The 16,230-nt window shown below is 48.7% G+C and overlaps 1 protein-coding gene across 5 annotated transcripts in view; it reads left to right on the top strand.

Moving 5' to 3' along the window:
• KIAA1671 (KIAA1671 ortholog) overlaps nucleotides 1–16,230 on the top strand; it is a 186,227-nt gene that overhangs the window by 12,387 nt on the left and 157,610 nt on the right. Inside the window, exon 1 of one of the 5 annotated variants that reach the window (XM_057745208.1) lies at nucleotides 4,114–4,295. The exons of the other annotated variants lie outside the window; for them this stretch is intronic. The gene's annotated coding sequence lies outside the window, so the exon portion shown is untranslated. Of the gene's footprint in view, nucleotides 1–4,113; nucleotides 4,296–16,230 lie in introns of those variants that run through there. 5 annotated transcript variants of the gene reach the window in all.

Below are 16,230 nucleotides of genomic sequence, written 5' to 3'. Positions count from 1 at the left end.
CACCGGCAGTTCTCCAGGTTCTGTTTATCTACTTCAGCTGCTCCGAAGGATGGTCGCCACATCTGGGGGCCTCCCCTGGTTCCTCCAGATTGAATGTTGTACCCACAACACGGTACATCCCAAATGCCTCTCCCAAATTTGGGGATGATCAACCTGGCTGCTTTTGTGGGGGGGTGGTATGAAATTTGCACCCAGAAACTGTATTTTTAGGGGGTAGATCATGGAGGCAGGATGTTGGGAGGATAACCGGTCTTATGGGCTGCTGGCTCTGGCTCTGGCTGGAATCTTCATCTACTGCTGGCTTGGGGTGGGGGTGGGGGTGGGATGGTTTCCTCTAACAGGACTTGCAAAGGCAGAACCATCCTGGGAAATCTCCGGTTCTAGGGTGTGTCTAGTGTGAGGGGGCGGGGGTAGGGTAGGCGGCCAGGACAGGCCAGGACCCCAGCTGGGTTTCCCGTCTATCTGAAATCCAAGATCGTACTAGAGAAAGATGCTAAGTACTAAATATAATTCTTTGGGTGGTTCTTAGTACCAAAACAAGACAGAATCATTGTAGAACACAAGCAAAAAATAAAAATACAAAATAAAAATCACCCAAAATGTTACCACCCAGTGGAAACAGTGAAAACAGCAACAAAAATAAAGTTCATGTTTATTGAGAACTTGCTAAGTGCTTTACATGCTTTATCTCACTCAGGAAACAGTACTTCTGAGAGATTTGAATTCGGGACCCCGTGCTCATGAACCCATGGTCAGAACCACCCAAAAGATCTAGTCCCCTGTTGATCCTTCCGTCGACCCCCTAGGATGTGCCAGACTCATGCTAACTTGTTTCATTCTCATGGTGACTCACAGAGACGGGAACTCTTCTTGTACCCATTTTCCGGATGAGGAAACTGAGGTCCAGAGAGGTGAAGTCCCTAGCCCACAGTCACTCAGGAGGTGGGACATGAACCCACGCAGAGCCTCTCTGTTTTGAGGATTTAATGCTTCAACTCCATGTTTCCCAACTCCAATCAGTCCTGTATCACCCCGAAAATTTTTCATATTTATATGCCACCTGTTGACTGTTCCTCAGTTAACATTTTTCTTGAACTTGACTCACTTTTTAAACTAACAGCTTTATTAAGATACAATTCACATACCACACGATTCATCCATTTAAAGCGTACAATTCAAATTACAATTAAAAATAGAACTACCATATGATCCAGCAATTCCAGTTCTGGGTATTTATCCAAAGAAAATGAAAACACTATCTTGAAAAGATATCTGCACCCCCACGTTCACTGCAGCATTATTCATAATTGCCAAGATATGAAAGCAACCTAAGTGTCCATCGATGAATGAATGGGTAAAGCAGATGTGACTGACATATATGTGTGTGTGTATATATATGTGTATACACACACACACACACACACACACACACAGTGGAATATTATTCAGCCATTAAAAAGGGAGTGAAATCTTGCCATTTGTGACAACATGGATGGACCTCAAGGGCATTATACTAAGTGAAATAAGTCAGGTAGAGAAAGACAAATACCAGATGATCTCATTTATGTGTGTAATCTAAACAACAACAACAACAAAAACACCCCGAAACAAAAACACATCTCCAGTTCACAGATATAAAGAACAGATTGATGGTTGCCAAAGTGGGGGTGGGGGTGGGCCTGGGGGTTGAAATGGGTGATCAAAAGGTACAAACTTGCAGTTATAAGTCCTGGGGATGTAATGTACAGCCTGGTGACTATAGTTCATAATACTGTGTTGCATATTTGAAAGTTGCTAAGAGAGTAGATCTTAAAAGTTTTCATCACAAGAAAAAAAAGCTTTTTGTAATTATGTGTGGTGACAGACGTTAAAAAGACTTATTGTGGTGATCATTTTGCCGTGTATACAGTTGAAACTAATATAATGTTGTATGCCAATTATACCTTAATAAAAAAATTTTAAATAAAAAGAATTAAAGTATATAATTCAGTGGTTTATAGTATATTTGTAGAGTTCCGCAACCTTCACCACAATCTACTTTAGAACATTTTTATGTCCACAAGAAGAAATATCGTACCCCTTATCAGTCATTCCCCATTTCCTTCCAATTCCCCCAGCCCCTGGTAACCATTAATCTACTTTCTGTCTCTATGGATTATGCCTATTTTGGACGTTTCGTGTAAACAGAATCATACCATATATGGTTTCTGTGCTGACTTCTTTCACTCAACATAATGTTTTCCAGTTCACCCATGTTGTCATCTGTATCAGGACTCCATTCCTTTTTATGGCCAAATAATATTCTATTGTATGGCTAGACCACATGTTGACTCATTTTTTTAAAACGTAAAAGTATTAAAAAAGATGTTCCTTGTACTAGTTATATTTGATCTAACGCACAAGGAAATACATCACTTAAAGCATCTCCTTTTTACTATAACTGGAGACATATTCTAATAGAGAACATTTATAAATGCAATTTATTTATTAAAAAGCTTCCTCTCTTTTCGTTTGTGTACAATTTGCAGAACTATTCCGAAAGCAAAATATATATGCACAAGTCTGAAAAGATTGCACATTTAGGATATGGTAAATGCTTTACAAGTTACTTGCAAAAAACTCTCTGCCACAACTGGGCCTTTACAGTGCCTTTTTTTTTTTTTTTTTTTTTTTTTTGGATCAAAATATGGTGATACTAGCCTTCCTTCCACTGTGTCATCACCGAAGTACATACACACTCCATGCTCTGATGTACTTGGGACCTTACTTTGTAAACTGTTAACAGGTCACCCACAGGTGAGCTGTTTTGTTGTGCTGTTGTTATATTTGGGAGAGGGGGGATATGATGAGATATTTTCCATTTTGTCCCATGAATGAGAAAAACATTCTTCTGCTGGAACAAAGGAGAGATTCAAATTTCAGCGTTAATTGCTCACGTGTGCTATATGCCGTCCCCATCCACATATTGGGTTCAAACATACGAAAGTGCCATTTTTATAGCCCAACAATGATGGAACACTGTAATTTCACATGGTAAAACCCGAGGATGACCCCACCAGGTCAGGAATATTGGTCCCTTTTTGCAGATGAGAAAACTGAGCCCCAGGAGGGAGGTGACTCAGCAAACAGCCAGGACAGGCGGAACCGGGAGCCAAAGTCCCCACTCATTTCATCTGGCCTCCCTTGGCCCTTGCAGTGACACTGCTGACTCACCAGCAGTGGATGGGAGCTTTGGCTGATTTTTCCAGCAGCGGGGATGGGTTTCCCTGCACCATCCACACTCCCCTCCGTTTGGCCTGGGCTGGCTGCGCGGCTACCACATGCCCTGTGGGAGGCCGCTGGCTGAGGACTGAGCAAGTTTACCCATCTCCGGTCTCCAAGGCCTCTGACAACCTGGTTCCTTCCTCTCCCCGTCCTGAGCTGGCGAGGCGGGGCTCTTGGCTCTGCTGCAGCCGGGAACACTGAGCTCTGCGCATCCCTCCCAGGAGCATTGGTCCACATTCAGCAGCTCCCTGTCTACTGAGCAGGATGGCAGAATCCCCAGGGGCAGGCATTGGATCCAGGCCCTAACAAGGCTGTCTGGATTTTTGTGCCTTCCCTTTGGAAGCTTTCCTTTCTAGGGGAGGGAACAAAAGGCTTAGAGAGGATGCTGTTTTGCTCAAGGTCACACAGCGAGCCGGGAGCTGCTGCGCAAGATGTCAGGATTCCTGCCACCTAATTCCTGCTTCTTTCCACCTGACACCCTCCCTGCCCCCTTGAGCCCCTCGTTGTTGGAGGCACCTATTCAGGCTGCCCCGCCCCAGCAGGTATGGGCTGGCTGGGGGTGCCATAGCTCCCAGGCTGTCTGGGTGGAGCTGCAGCACCCACTGGCCACCCGCCCGGTGACCTGGGGAGCCCACCAGGCAGGTCTCGGCTTGAAGATGCTCTAGCACCCAGCATCCCAGCAGGTGGAGGAACGGGTTTGGGCCCTTTCCCCACCCATCCCCCCTGCACGCCAAGGCCCAACCCCGGCTCAGCCCATGGGCCACCTGCGTCTGGCTGGGCCTGTGTGTGCCAAGCTTTGCAGGAGAAATGCTGCCTCAGTCCTCCGCACCCCAGGAGGGCAAAGCCTTCCAGGAGCCCTGCCAGTGGAGAGGGGAAGGGAGAGACAGAGGTGGGGTGACTGGACCCCCAGAGTCATGCCCAGTGAGGATGACCACAGTTCCAATCTTGGCCCTGGACAAGTCATATCACCTGCCTCCACTTCGGTTTCCTTATCTGCAAAATGGGTGTGATAGGCCTCCTTCAAAGGACTGGTAAGGTTTGGGCCTGTAGTAGGGGCTCAGTGAATGGTCATGTAATGGGGGAGGGGGTAGATGGAACAAAACATGCAGGTTCTTGTGTCCAGGAAGCCTGGGCTCAAGTCTTTGACTTTACCACTCTCTGCTTGTGTGACTCCGGGCAAGTTGAATCCTCAGCCTCAGTTACCCTGTCTGTACAATGGGAATGACAGGAGAACCAATTTGAATGTACTGTTATGAGGATTGATTGAGATGCTGTCTGTGAAGTTCTGATTAGCTGGGCATGTCTTTGGTTATTATGAATATAATAATAATAGCAATAATAATAATAATTCCATGGTATCAGCCTCAGACGTTTCCCAGTGTGTTTATTGGATGACCCTGCAATGTTGGGGATGTATTTCTTTGGAAAGGAGGAAACCAAAGGGCGATGGAGGCAGGGGAATGAATGATGTGACCCCTCAGGGGCCCTTCCTGTCCAAAGATTCTGGATAAACTGTTGGTCCAAGGCCAGGGACTCTGTGTTCTGCCCGACTAGGCCCTTGACAAATGGGGTCGTTGGCCTTGGTGAGGCTAATGGGTAGATGGTAGGCGGGTTCCACCCCCAACTTGCTGCTGGGGTGTGAGTTAGAAGCAGAAAGGCCTGAGTGTGTCTGAGCCCCTCTAACCCTGTGGTCACTTGGGGGCATCCGCCTTCTGTTCCCTGCCACCCCCAGGGTTCTGGTGGGGCCCAGGAGTCTGATGTGCTGACGGGCTGGTCCATGGACTGGTTTCTCACCCTTAGATTCACAGTGGGGTGGGGTGGGGGAGCTGGGATCGCTGAAGCCCGTAGAGGGCAGGGTCTTGACCTGTGTCACTCAGCAAGCCGAGGGCAGAGGGCTCTTGACTCTGGGCTTCAGTCAGGGACCAAATTGGCCATTGTCCTCACTGAGTTTAATTTCTCCACTTTCTCACCTGCAGTACATAGTCTTTATTCCTTACTCATAAGTGGCACCTGGTATTAACCAAACCACAAGGCCAAAAATACACACCGCTGGACCTACATGTTTTTCATGGGGGTGTCTGCCAAAAGCTCACAGCTCCCTGCATCCAGCAGGGTGCGGACCGGGGATGGTTATAGTAGCCACCACCATCAGATAGCTGTTAACACGTTGAACACATGCTGTGAACCAGGCACTCTGCTTAGCACTGTGTAATGATTAACTCATTGCATCCTCCCAGTGGCCCCCCGAGGCAGAGATTGTCATTTTTATACCCATTTTACAGGTGTGGCAACTGAGGTACAGAGAGGCAAAATAACTTGCCTAAGGCTACCATGGTAGAACTGGCATTTGAACCCAGGTAGCAAAATCTGGCACCAGATTTAAAAAATTAAAAATTATTTTAAAATTGTAGTGAAATACACATACCAAATTTAGCATCTTAACCATTTTTAAGTGAACAGTTCAGTGGCACTAAATATGCCACAGTCACCACCATCCACCTCTAGAATTCTTTCCATCTTACAAAACTGAAACTTGGCCCCCATTAAACATTAGTTTCCCATTCCCTGCTCCCCGGAGCCTCTGATAACTTATTCTACTTACTGTCTATGTGAATTTGACTGCTCTAGGTACCTTATATAAGTGGGCTCATGCAATATGTGTCCTTTTGTGTCTGGTTTATTTCACTGAGCGTAATGTCCTCAAGGTTCTTCCATGCTGTATCGTGTGTCAGATGTTCCTTCCTTTTTAAGGCTGAATAATATTCCATTGTATATAAACACCACCCTTTGTTTATCCTTTCGACACGTGGGTTACTTCCACATTTTAGCTATTGTAAATAATGGTGCTATGAACATGGGTGTACAAATATCTCTTTGAGAACCTGCTTTCAATTATTTTAGGCAGATACCCCAAAACTGCTGGATGATATGATAATTCTATTTTTAATTCTTTGGGGAACCACCATACTGTTTTCCACAGCAGCTGCACCATTTTACAGTCCCACCGGCAATGTACACCCACATCCCACCAACACCTGTTATTTTCTGTGTGTGTGTGTGTGTGTGGTTTTTTTGGGTTTTTTTTTTTTTTTTAATACCAATCATCCTAGTAGGTGTGGCTGGCGCCTGATTTTTGTGAGAGATTCTTGGGATCCGTAATCGTGGAGCCTTAGTTCCTGTTGGAATGTCTGTGGCATCATGGCATGTGTTTTCTGGAACTATTTCAGCCTCTCCCACCAGACGGTGAACTTTCTCAGGACAAGCCCCGGTGCCGCCACAGGGTGCTGGCCTGGGTTAGATGATGAGGGAACACTAAAGAACTCCCCTCTCACTGACCCAGGACGCACCCTGGCATGTGTCTTTTTGGGAGAAATGCTTAAAGCCTGGACCTAATTCTTCCAGGATGTTCTCTGGGCACCGTAGTCCTAGCTCCAGGGTCACTGAGGAGGAAGCAGCAGCTGAATACCTGGGACTTGGCTGTTCAGAAGAAACACCCCACCCGAGGCAGCTTTAAGAAAATACAGGTTCTGGGACCACCATTTGGAGCGTCAGACTCCACGGGTCTGGGGTGGGGCCTGAGCACCTGTATTGAAAAAGAAGTCACCCCAGGTGATTCTAATGGGCGCTTGGCCCACGAGGCACGCCCGTGTAACATGTCACTCGACCCTGGCTAAAGCTGCGGAATTTATCACAAAACTACCCGAGGGACGTGTGTGTCTGCATCTTTGCTAGAGTGAGTGAGTGAATGAATGATGAAAGTGCAGAGTTCCCCAAGCTCTGTCATCCACACACCAGCTTTGTGGTTTTTGCCCCATCTATACAGGCGTACCTTGGAGACATTGCGGGTTTGGTTCCAGACCACTGCAGTAAACCCAGTGAAAAAAAAAAAAAAGCGAGTCACATGAATTTTTGGATTCCCAGTGCACATAAAAGTTATGTTTACACTATACTGTGGTCTGTTACGGGTGCAACGGCATGATGTCTAAAAAGAAAACGTACATGCCTTAATTAAAAAACACTTTATTGCTAAAAAATGCTAATTGTCTCCTGAGCCTTCAACTAACCCTAACCTTTTTGTTGGCGGAGGGTTTGAAATATCAAGAGAGTTACCAAAATGTGACACAGAGACAGGGAGTGAGCAAAGGCTGTCAGAAAATGGCACCAATAGACTTGCTCCACACAGGGCAGCCACAGACCTTCAATCTGTGAAAAACGCAGTATCTTCGAAGGGCAGTACCACAAGGTACGCCTGTATACCTGCTATGTTATTAGTCACCTAATTTTTTTTTAAGACCTTTTATTGAGATACAGTTGACATAAAATAAACTGCATATATTTAAAGTGGACAATTTGATAGTCACCTAATATTTTAAAGTCACCCTACCTAGTTGTACTCAAACAAATCTATGGTTATTATAAATAGGAAAAGCCAGTGTCTCTGGCCATAAATAGAGGTTTACTTTCAATATTCAAAGGAAATCAAACTGTGTCAGAGAGTTTCAGCTAAATACAGTCATCCCTCAGTATCTGCGGGGCATTGGTTCTAGGACCCAACCGGGTACCCAAATCCGCAGATGCTTAAGTCCCATCTAGGATAGGTGGTCTTCCATATCCTCGGCTTCTTCATCCTCCAGTGCGACCAACCGCAGGTGGTAAACATAGCACACGATGCACGGTTGGTTGACTCTGTGGATGTGGAATCCCTGGATGCAGGAAGGTGGTTGCCGAAACCGCCAACGCAGAGGGCAGACTGTAAATGCTGCATCCCCCAAGGGTTTTGAGCCAGAGGCCTAGCTCTCTTTATGAGAAAGGGTGATTAGCAAGTGTTACATAAGTGTTAAGTGCAGGCCAGCACCCAATGGCTACGTTCTCCTGCCTGGAACTACTTTTCCTCCATGAGTCAGCGCTGTTTAAGGTCCAGCCCTTGGACTGTGTGGCCTCCCATGCCTCATAGCTGCAGAGTCAGGCAATGAGGGCTCAAGGGAGGAGCCCGGGTGACAAGGACAGTGATCCCCATGGGTGAGGCCCACCGTCTTGAGTGGCCATCGCGGGAACGGCCCTGTGGGTGTGGGAGTCACCCGAGCCCAGGGCATCCCTTGCCCTATGGCCGGTCCCAGGACTGAAGAGGCTTTTATCTACGGGTTCATTGAGTTGAGAGGGATCCCTGCCAAAGAGATCAGGCCCTGGGTAGGGCACAGAGCCCAGAGGGCACGGACCTGGCAGCTGGGAGCCAGGAGGGAGAAGGGGCCTGTCCTGCAGGGTTGGAGTCCCTGTGAGGTGGGTATAGGCATCCCAGGTCCTCGAATCACCAGTGGGGAGGCCAGCGGTCTGCCTCTTCCTGGAGTGTGACCTTGGGTAAGTCCCTTGACCTCTCTGAGCTTCCTTTGGTGCCTTTGTCAAATTAATTCATTTGGAAACTACCATTGGATGTCTGCCAGGGCCAGGCTCTGGGCTGGTTGCGGCAGAGAACCCCTTCTCCCTGGGAGTCTATGGGCTGGAAGGGAGACTGACATCACAGGAGGCTTTGAAGATAGTCTGGGGGAGGTACTTTAACTGAGGGGTCGGCCCAGGCTTTTCTGAGGCTGGTGTAACAAGTAACCACCATCTGTGTTACTTAGAACAACGGAAATGTGTTCTTACAGCCTGGAGGCTAGAACTCCAACATCAAGGTGTCAGCAGGGCCACACTTCCTCAGAGGCTCTGAGGGGAACGCTTTCTTTCCTCTTCCAGCTTCTGGTGGCTTCCCGCAATCCTTCGTGTTTCTTGGCTTGTGTCTGTATATCTGCATTTTCTTTTCTTTTGAGGACACCAGTCATTGGATCAGGGCCCACCCTAATCCAATATGACTTCACTGAGACATCGTTACATCTGCAAAGACCAAATAAGGTCACGTTCCAAGATTCCAGATGGACATGAATTTCAGGACCCTATTCAACCCACTGTGCTGAGGAAGGGCCGTTAAAGCTGAGACCTAAACATGTGTGTGTGGTCAGGGAGGGTGGGGAGTTGCGGGGAGGGGGTCATTCCAGGCAGAAGGAACAGCAGGTGCGAAGGCTTTGCGGTGGGAGGGCAGCTGAGCCAGTGTGACTGGGGCAGGGGAAGCAAGGGAGCAGTGGGGGCTGAGGGCAGAGAGACTGCAGGGCTGCAGCACAGAGCTCTGGAAAGGGGATGGGTTTCATCCTGTGCAGCTCAGAGGAGTTTAAACAGGGGCATAACGCAGTTGGAATCCCTTTTTGGGAAAAGGTCATTCTTTTCTTTCTTTTTTTTTTTTTTAATTGAAGTACAGTTGATTTACAATGTTGTGTTAATTTCTGTTGTACAGCAAAGTGACTCAGTTATACATCTACATACATTCTTTTTTATATTCTTTTCCATGTATGATGTATCAGAGGATATTGAATATAGTTCCCCACTTGAAATGAATGGATAAAGAAGATGTGGTACATACATACAATGGACTATTACTCAGCTGTAAAAAACAATGAAAATGGGACATCTGTAGAGACATGGATGGACCTAGAGACTGTCATACAGAGTGAAGTGAGTCAGAAAGAGAAAAACAAATATTGTATATTAACACACGTATGTGGACTATAGAAAAATGGTACAAATCAACCGGTTTGTAAGGCAGAAATAGAGACACAGATGTAGAGAACAACTATATGGACACCAAGTGGGGAAAGTGGGGAGGGTTGGGGGGGAACGAATTGGGAGATTGGGATACCAAATTGTACACTCTAAATATATGCAGTTTATTGTAAAAAATAAAAAAATAAAAAGTTAAAAAAAAAAGTCATTCTAACTATAGACTGGGCCAGGGGCATGGCAGTGACCAGCAGTGTACATGCTTTAAGGTTTACCCCCAAGCACATTTACTTCCCATGAGCGCTTTAATCTTTAGAGCCCTGGCACAGAGGTAGGGCAGCACTAATATCCCCTGAGGAAATGAAGGCCCAGAGAGGGTAAGCAGTTTTCCCAGGATCACACAGCTAGGGTGAAGAGCCCTCAGGACACTCATCAATGTCTTTTGTCTTGTGAATGCTCAGTGCACCTGGAGGGGAAGTCTTTGGACCTTGAAGGTCCATTTTCAGATTCCCGGGCAGGGGAAATGCATTGATTTTACACCTGTTGCTGCCTGTTCTATGTCATTTGCTCAGCCCAGGGGAGGTTTAGCTGTGCGATAGGGATAAGGTAGCTTTGGTAACTTAGTGTGGAGTTAATTCCCGCATATCTGGGAGCTGCTAGGATCCTCATCCTCCCCTTTAGAGCGGAGCTCGGAGAGGAGAAAAAACAGGCCAAGGGCAATAAACACTGCCCTGTTCACCGAAGAGGGTTTTGGAGGGCTGTGATAAAATCTTGGGCCAAGGCCCAAAGGAAATGGCAGGATAGTTAAGACTGTTCCAGAACCTTTGAGCTGATGTTTCTGTGACATTTGGGGTGTCTATTCACATGGAAAAGAACTCGCTTCTTCTTGAGAAGGAAAAATACGTTTACCTATTTCAGATGAAACATTCCAAAGTGTGAACATATTCATTTAACCTGCTCTGGGACTGAAAACAGAAATTAAGTGCCGTCTCCCAGGTACTGAGGACGCTAATATCCTCCTGAGAGACGGGCTTGTTTGCTGGATCTGAAATTCCCAGGGTGAGGCAAGGTCATTATTTCCTGCTCGGTCTCTTGTTTTTTCAGTTCTCTCTTCGTCTCAGTGCTGGGGAGTGGGGTAGGGTGGGGTGGGGCGGGGGTGGGGGGGTACGGGGAGGGGAGGGACGAAGGGATTGCTCTGAAATGCCCCCCTTCTGGTGAGGATTTTTCTCCAACTGTGTTTTGAAGGAGCTGTGGGGTACTCCTTCGGGAGAAAGCTGAGCCAGGCACTGCTCACTCCCTCCCCCAGCCTGGCTGCTGGGATGGAGTCCTTACCCCGCAAGGTTGAGGGATGCTCTGTGTGTGTGTGTGTGTGTGTGTGTGTGTGTGTGTGTACGTGTTTTCTGTGGGGGGGGGGAGGGGTGATGAGTGGCAGAGAGGAGTTAAATTTGGTTCGGGATCTGAGGGCTGGTTTCCTTCCTCTCCTGGTGAAAGGCCGTGTGGAATGAATCACATCCTCTCTTTAGCGTTCTGGGCCCACAGAATGTCAAGGCCAGCCTGGTGTTGTCAGAGGGACACCCACCTAGGGGATGTTAGACGCTGGTTTGGGACTCCGTGGAGGGACTTTGGGCCACCTCAAGGGATGGTGCCTGTAGCTCCTGTTCGAGGCATTTATATTTCATTCATTCATCCATCCATCTGTCCATCAACCCTTCCACTCATTGCAAATCCGGGTGATGGCAACCCCCTTGCTGGAGACAGGTCCCTGGGCTAATCATCCGCCCTTTGTTACTTGAGCACCTGCCTCGAACCTGGCCCTGTACAGTCCCCAGGGACTCACCTAGGGACGAGACAGACGAGGCCCCGCACCCTGGTCTGCCAACTTCTCCTGTAAAGGACCAGATAGTAAATATTTTCAGCTCTTCAGACCATAAGACCCCCCCATCACAACTGCTGACTGCCAGAGACAATATGTAGCTGAGTGCATGCCACCGTGCTCCAATCAGATTTTATTTAGGGACACTGAAACGTGGTTTTCCTGTAGTTTTCACGTGTCATGACATATTATTCTTTCTTTCGACTTTTTTCCAGGGATTTAAAAAAAAAGTATTTATTTATTTATTTTAAAAAGTCTTTTTGGCCATGCCATGTGGCATTCAAGATCTTCCCTGACTGGGACTTCCCTGGTGGCGCAGTGGTTAAGAATCTGCCTGCCAGTGCAGGGGACACAGGTTCAATCCCTGGTCTGGGAAGATCCCACGTGCCGTGGAGCAACTAAGCCTGTGGCCACAACTACTGAGCCTGCACTCTAGAGCCTGTGAGCCACAACTATCGAGCCCATGTGCCACAACTACTGAAGCCCGTGTGCCTAGAGCCCGTGCTCCACAACAAGAGAAGCCACCACAATGAGAAGCCTGCGCACCGCAATGAAGAGTAGCCCCCACTCACAGCAACTAGAGAAAGCCCACGTGCAGCAATGAAGATCAATAAAGAAATTAATTTTAAAAAAAAAGATCTTCCCTGACTGGGGATTGAACCCATGCCCCCTGCATCTGGGAGCTGGGAGTCTTAACCCCTGGACCACCAGGGAAGTCCTTTTGATTTAAAAATGTGAAAACTATCCTTAGTTCCCAGACCCTAACAAAAACAGATTTGGCCCATGGGTTTCTAGACAGAAGCCAAGTGAGCAAACCAACAGAAAGATCATTTCGGTTGCTGAGAGGGGTGGTACAGAGGACAGCCAGGGGTGCTCCTATTTGGTGTTCAGGGAAAGCCCGTTTGAAGAAATGACGTTTAGGTGGAGAACTGTGTGGAGGGAGAGGCAGCCCCTCTTCCAGGCAGTGGGAAGAGCACAGGCAGATGTCCTGGGGTGGAGGGAGGAGCTGGCGGAGGGGAGGGTGGTGGCAAGTACAGGAACAGAAGCCAAAAGAGTGAAGGGGAGGGATGGGTGGTGAGGTCCCAGAGACGAGGGCTCGGCCGTGTTCAATGTTGATGAGGACATTGCACCTCAGGTGTCTCCCGAGGTGGTGGGAGATCTGGGGTGTTTATACTCCAGCTCCTGGTACATCAGCTCCCGGCCACTTCCCGCCAATCTTGCACCCAGGCCCCCAGGGCAGGGGAAAGCCCTCAGGCAGAGACTGCAGGGCTTTTGGAAACGGTGGCGGTGTTCACAGTTGTGAACAGGACACTGGCAGCATTCTACTGCACTGGGATTTAGTGCACTTTTTTCAAGACCTAGTTCAGATCTCTCCCCTGCAGGAGGTCTTCCCAGCTCCCCAGTGGCTGCTCCTGGTCTTCCTTCCTCTGACCCCCCCACAGCCCCCAGATCGACCCCCATCCTAGCGCTTCAGGACTTGATGCCATAATTCCTCCTTGGCCTGGGTTGGGGCCACATCGTGTTCCAGATACGGGGTTTGGAAATACCTGGTGAGCATGGGTTCAGGGCAGTAAGGCGGGACCCTGCCCCGGAGCTCTCACAGCCCTGGGGGAGGCGGATGAATGACAGGTGGCTGTGTTTCAGGGAGGGAGGGCTGGGGAGACCGTGTCTGAAAAGCGGCTGTTTTTCGAGCCGCTCCCGCTGCCAGACCCTGTGCTTCTCACCCCTGTATGATCCCTGGCATCTCTCTGGCAGTTCCATCAAAATAGCTGTGCTCGGGCTCCACCTGCAGAAATGCTACCTTGGTCCAGCCCTGCATCTGGCTATAGATATCGATCCATCCGTTGGGCTTGGAGTGCCGAAGCCCTCTGTATTAGTTTCCTATGGCTGCTGTGACAAATTACTACAAACCTTAAAGGCTTGAAACAACAGATGATGCTGTTGTGGTTCTGGAATCAGTTTCACTGATTAGGAACCAAGGAATCGGTTCCCTCCAGGGGCTCTCGGGGAGGCTCCATGCCGTTTCCAGCTTCTAGAGGCTGCCACGTTCCAAGCTCCCTTCCCCCATCTTCGGAGCCACAACTGAGCATCTTCAAGTGTCTTTCTGCTGAGACTGTCACATGGCCTTTTCTCTTCCCTAGGCAAATCTCCCGCTGCCTCCCTTTTATAAGGACACATGTGATTGCATTTAGGGCCCACCCGGATTATCCAGGCTGATCCTCCCATCTCAAGATGTTGAGCTAAAGTCCATCTGCAAAGACCCCTTTTCCACGTACAGTACCAGAGATCCTGCTTCCAGGGCTTAGGACCTGGATATTTTGGGGGGCCATTAATTCAGCATTGTGCTGTTGGTCCTGAGAACGCATCTCCTGAGCCCCCAGCCTGGGCAGGCAACCCCTACAGCTAATCTTAAGGACTCCTGCAAGGTTGGCCTCCTTATTTCTGCTTTCCAAGTGGGGAACCCAAGGCTTGCAAGGGGAGAGTGATTTTCTGAAACCAAGCTTGCATTTGAGCCTGACCTTGCATCCTTTGAACCTCGCATCCTTTGAACCTCGCATCCCGTTGCCCTTCACTCAGGGAGGGGCGGAGAGCGATGTGCTGTAGCTAGAGGGGGTTCTGCAGAGCTCCCTCCGCAGGTCTCAGGAATGTAGAGACTCCTGTCCCAGGGCTGGGAGCCTGCTTGCTATTTTTAGGGTGTCTCTGGTCCGACCCCCCTCAGTGGGAAGTATTCCCATCACTGCTTCTTATGATCCTTCGGGAAGAAAGTCACTGTTGTTGTTCGTTCTTTAAAAATGGGCTTTGGGGCAATTTCACTTGTCTGAGAATTGCAGGGGGGCGTCAGCCCCGAAGATGGAAGGAAAGGGAGCCCGCTATGTACCAGTTGCTGCCCTGGGGCCTTCCGTGCCCATCGGGCTCCATATCACTATCCCCATTTTATAGATGAGGAAACTGAGGCCTGGGGAGGGGGATTGGCATATCTGAGGTCATGCAACCGGTAAGTGGTGGAGCCGGGATTTGAACCAAGGGCTCCCTGACTCTGCCCTCTGTGCTAGTGGTGAATCACCAGGCCCGGCAGGCTCCCTGCTTCTGAGTGGTGGGTGGTGTTTTGTTTTGTTTTTTTCTTTTTAATTTTATTGAAGTATAGTTGATTTACACTGTTGTGCTAATTTCTTCTTTAAAAAAATATTTATTTGTTTATTTGGCTGCACCGGTCTTAGTTACTGCATGCAGGATCTAGTTTCCTGACCAGGGATCGAAACTGGACTCCCTGCATTGGGAACACAGAGTCTTAAGCACTGGACCACCAGGGAGGTCCCATTGTTGTGCTAATTTCTGCTGTACAGCAAAGTGACTCAGTTTTATATATATATGTATATATATATAGTCTTTTTATATTCTTTTCCATCATGGTTTATCACGGAATATTGAGTGTAGTCCTCTGTACTACACAGGACCCTTGTTTATCCATTCTAGATTCCACATATATCATATGATATTTGTCTTTCTCTGTCTAACTTACTTTGCTTCCATCCGTGTTGCTGCAAGTGGCATTACTTCATTCTTTTTAACAGCTGAGTCGTATTCCATTGTATATATGTAGCACTTCTTCTTTATCCATTCATCTGTTGATGGGCATTTAGGTTGCTTTCATATCTTGGCTATTGTAAATAGCGCTGCAGTGAACATTGGGGTGCGTGTATCTTTTCGAATTATAGTCTTGTCTGAGTACATGCCCAGGAGTGGGATTGCTGGATCATGTGGCAGCTCTATTTTCAGTCTTTTGAGGACCCTGCAGGCTGTTTTCCGTAGCGGCGGCACCCATTTACATTCGTGGTGGGAGCCCTGCGTTGATCCTTTTTGCTCCCTCTAGTGCTGGTTTCCCTGCTTCGCGTCGGGAGGGGTTCACACGCTTCCTCTGACCCCCACATGCAGTCTTTCTGCCAGTCCCACCCTCTGTATTTAAAGCCACCCTGTCTCTTCTCTCGGTCCCCACTGTCACCGACCCCGCCCAGGCCGCCCCCCTCTCCCACCTGGGAGGCAGCAGGAGCCTCCCCTCTCATCGTCTGCAGTTTATTCTCCCCTGGGCACCTGGAGTGAGCTTCCAGACGGCTCACAGCCCTGCTAAAGTCCACGTGGAAGTGGCTGCCCACTCCCTCCCGCAGAGGCTCTGCCTGACCCGCCTCTCCCCTCCGCCACCGCCTGCCCCTCCAGATGACCTCATCCTCCCCCTTTACACCTGCCTGCCTCCCTCCCGGCCTTCCTTTTGGAAGGCTCTTTCCCAGGCTGTTCGCGTGGCAGGCTCCTCCCCTTCTCTTGGGTCTCAGCTCAGATGTCACCTCCTCAGAGAGCCCTCCCCATCCCCCCAGGGTAGAGGTGCTCCCCGCAGCCCCTGACTCTTATCACATAACCCTGCTTTATTGCCTTCCCAGCCCTGGTCGGCTTCCACACGATTTCATCCTTTCCTTTGGTTGACTGAAAGCTCTCCCTTCCAGAGCAGAAACCTCACT

The sequence above is a fragment of the Hippopotamus amphibius genome, chromosome 8 (genome assembly GCF_030028045.1).
Source record: "Hippopotamus amphibius kiboko isolate mHipAmp2 chromosome 8, mHipAmp2.hap2, whole genome shotgun sequence".
NCBI classification, from domain to species: domain Eukaryota; kingdom Metazoa; phylum Chordata; class Mammalia; order Artiodactyla; family Hippopotamidae; genus Hippopotamus; species Hippopotamus amphibius.
The sequence above is the reverse complement of the archived record's forward strand: the minus strand, read 5'-3'. Positions and strand labels throughout refer to the sequence as shown.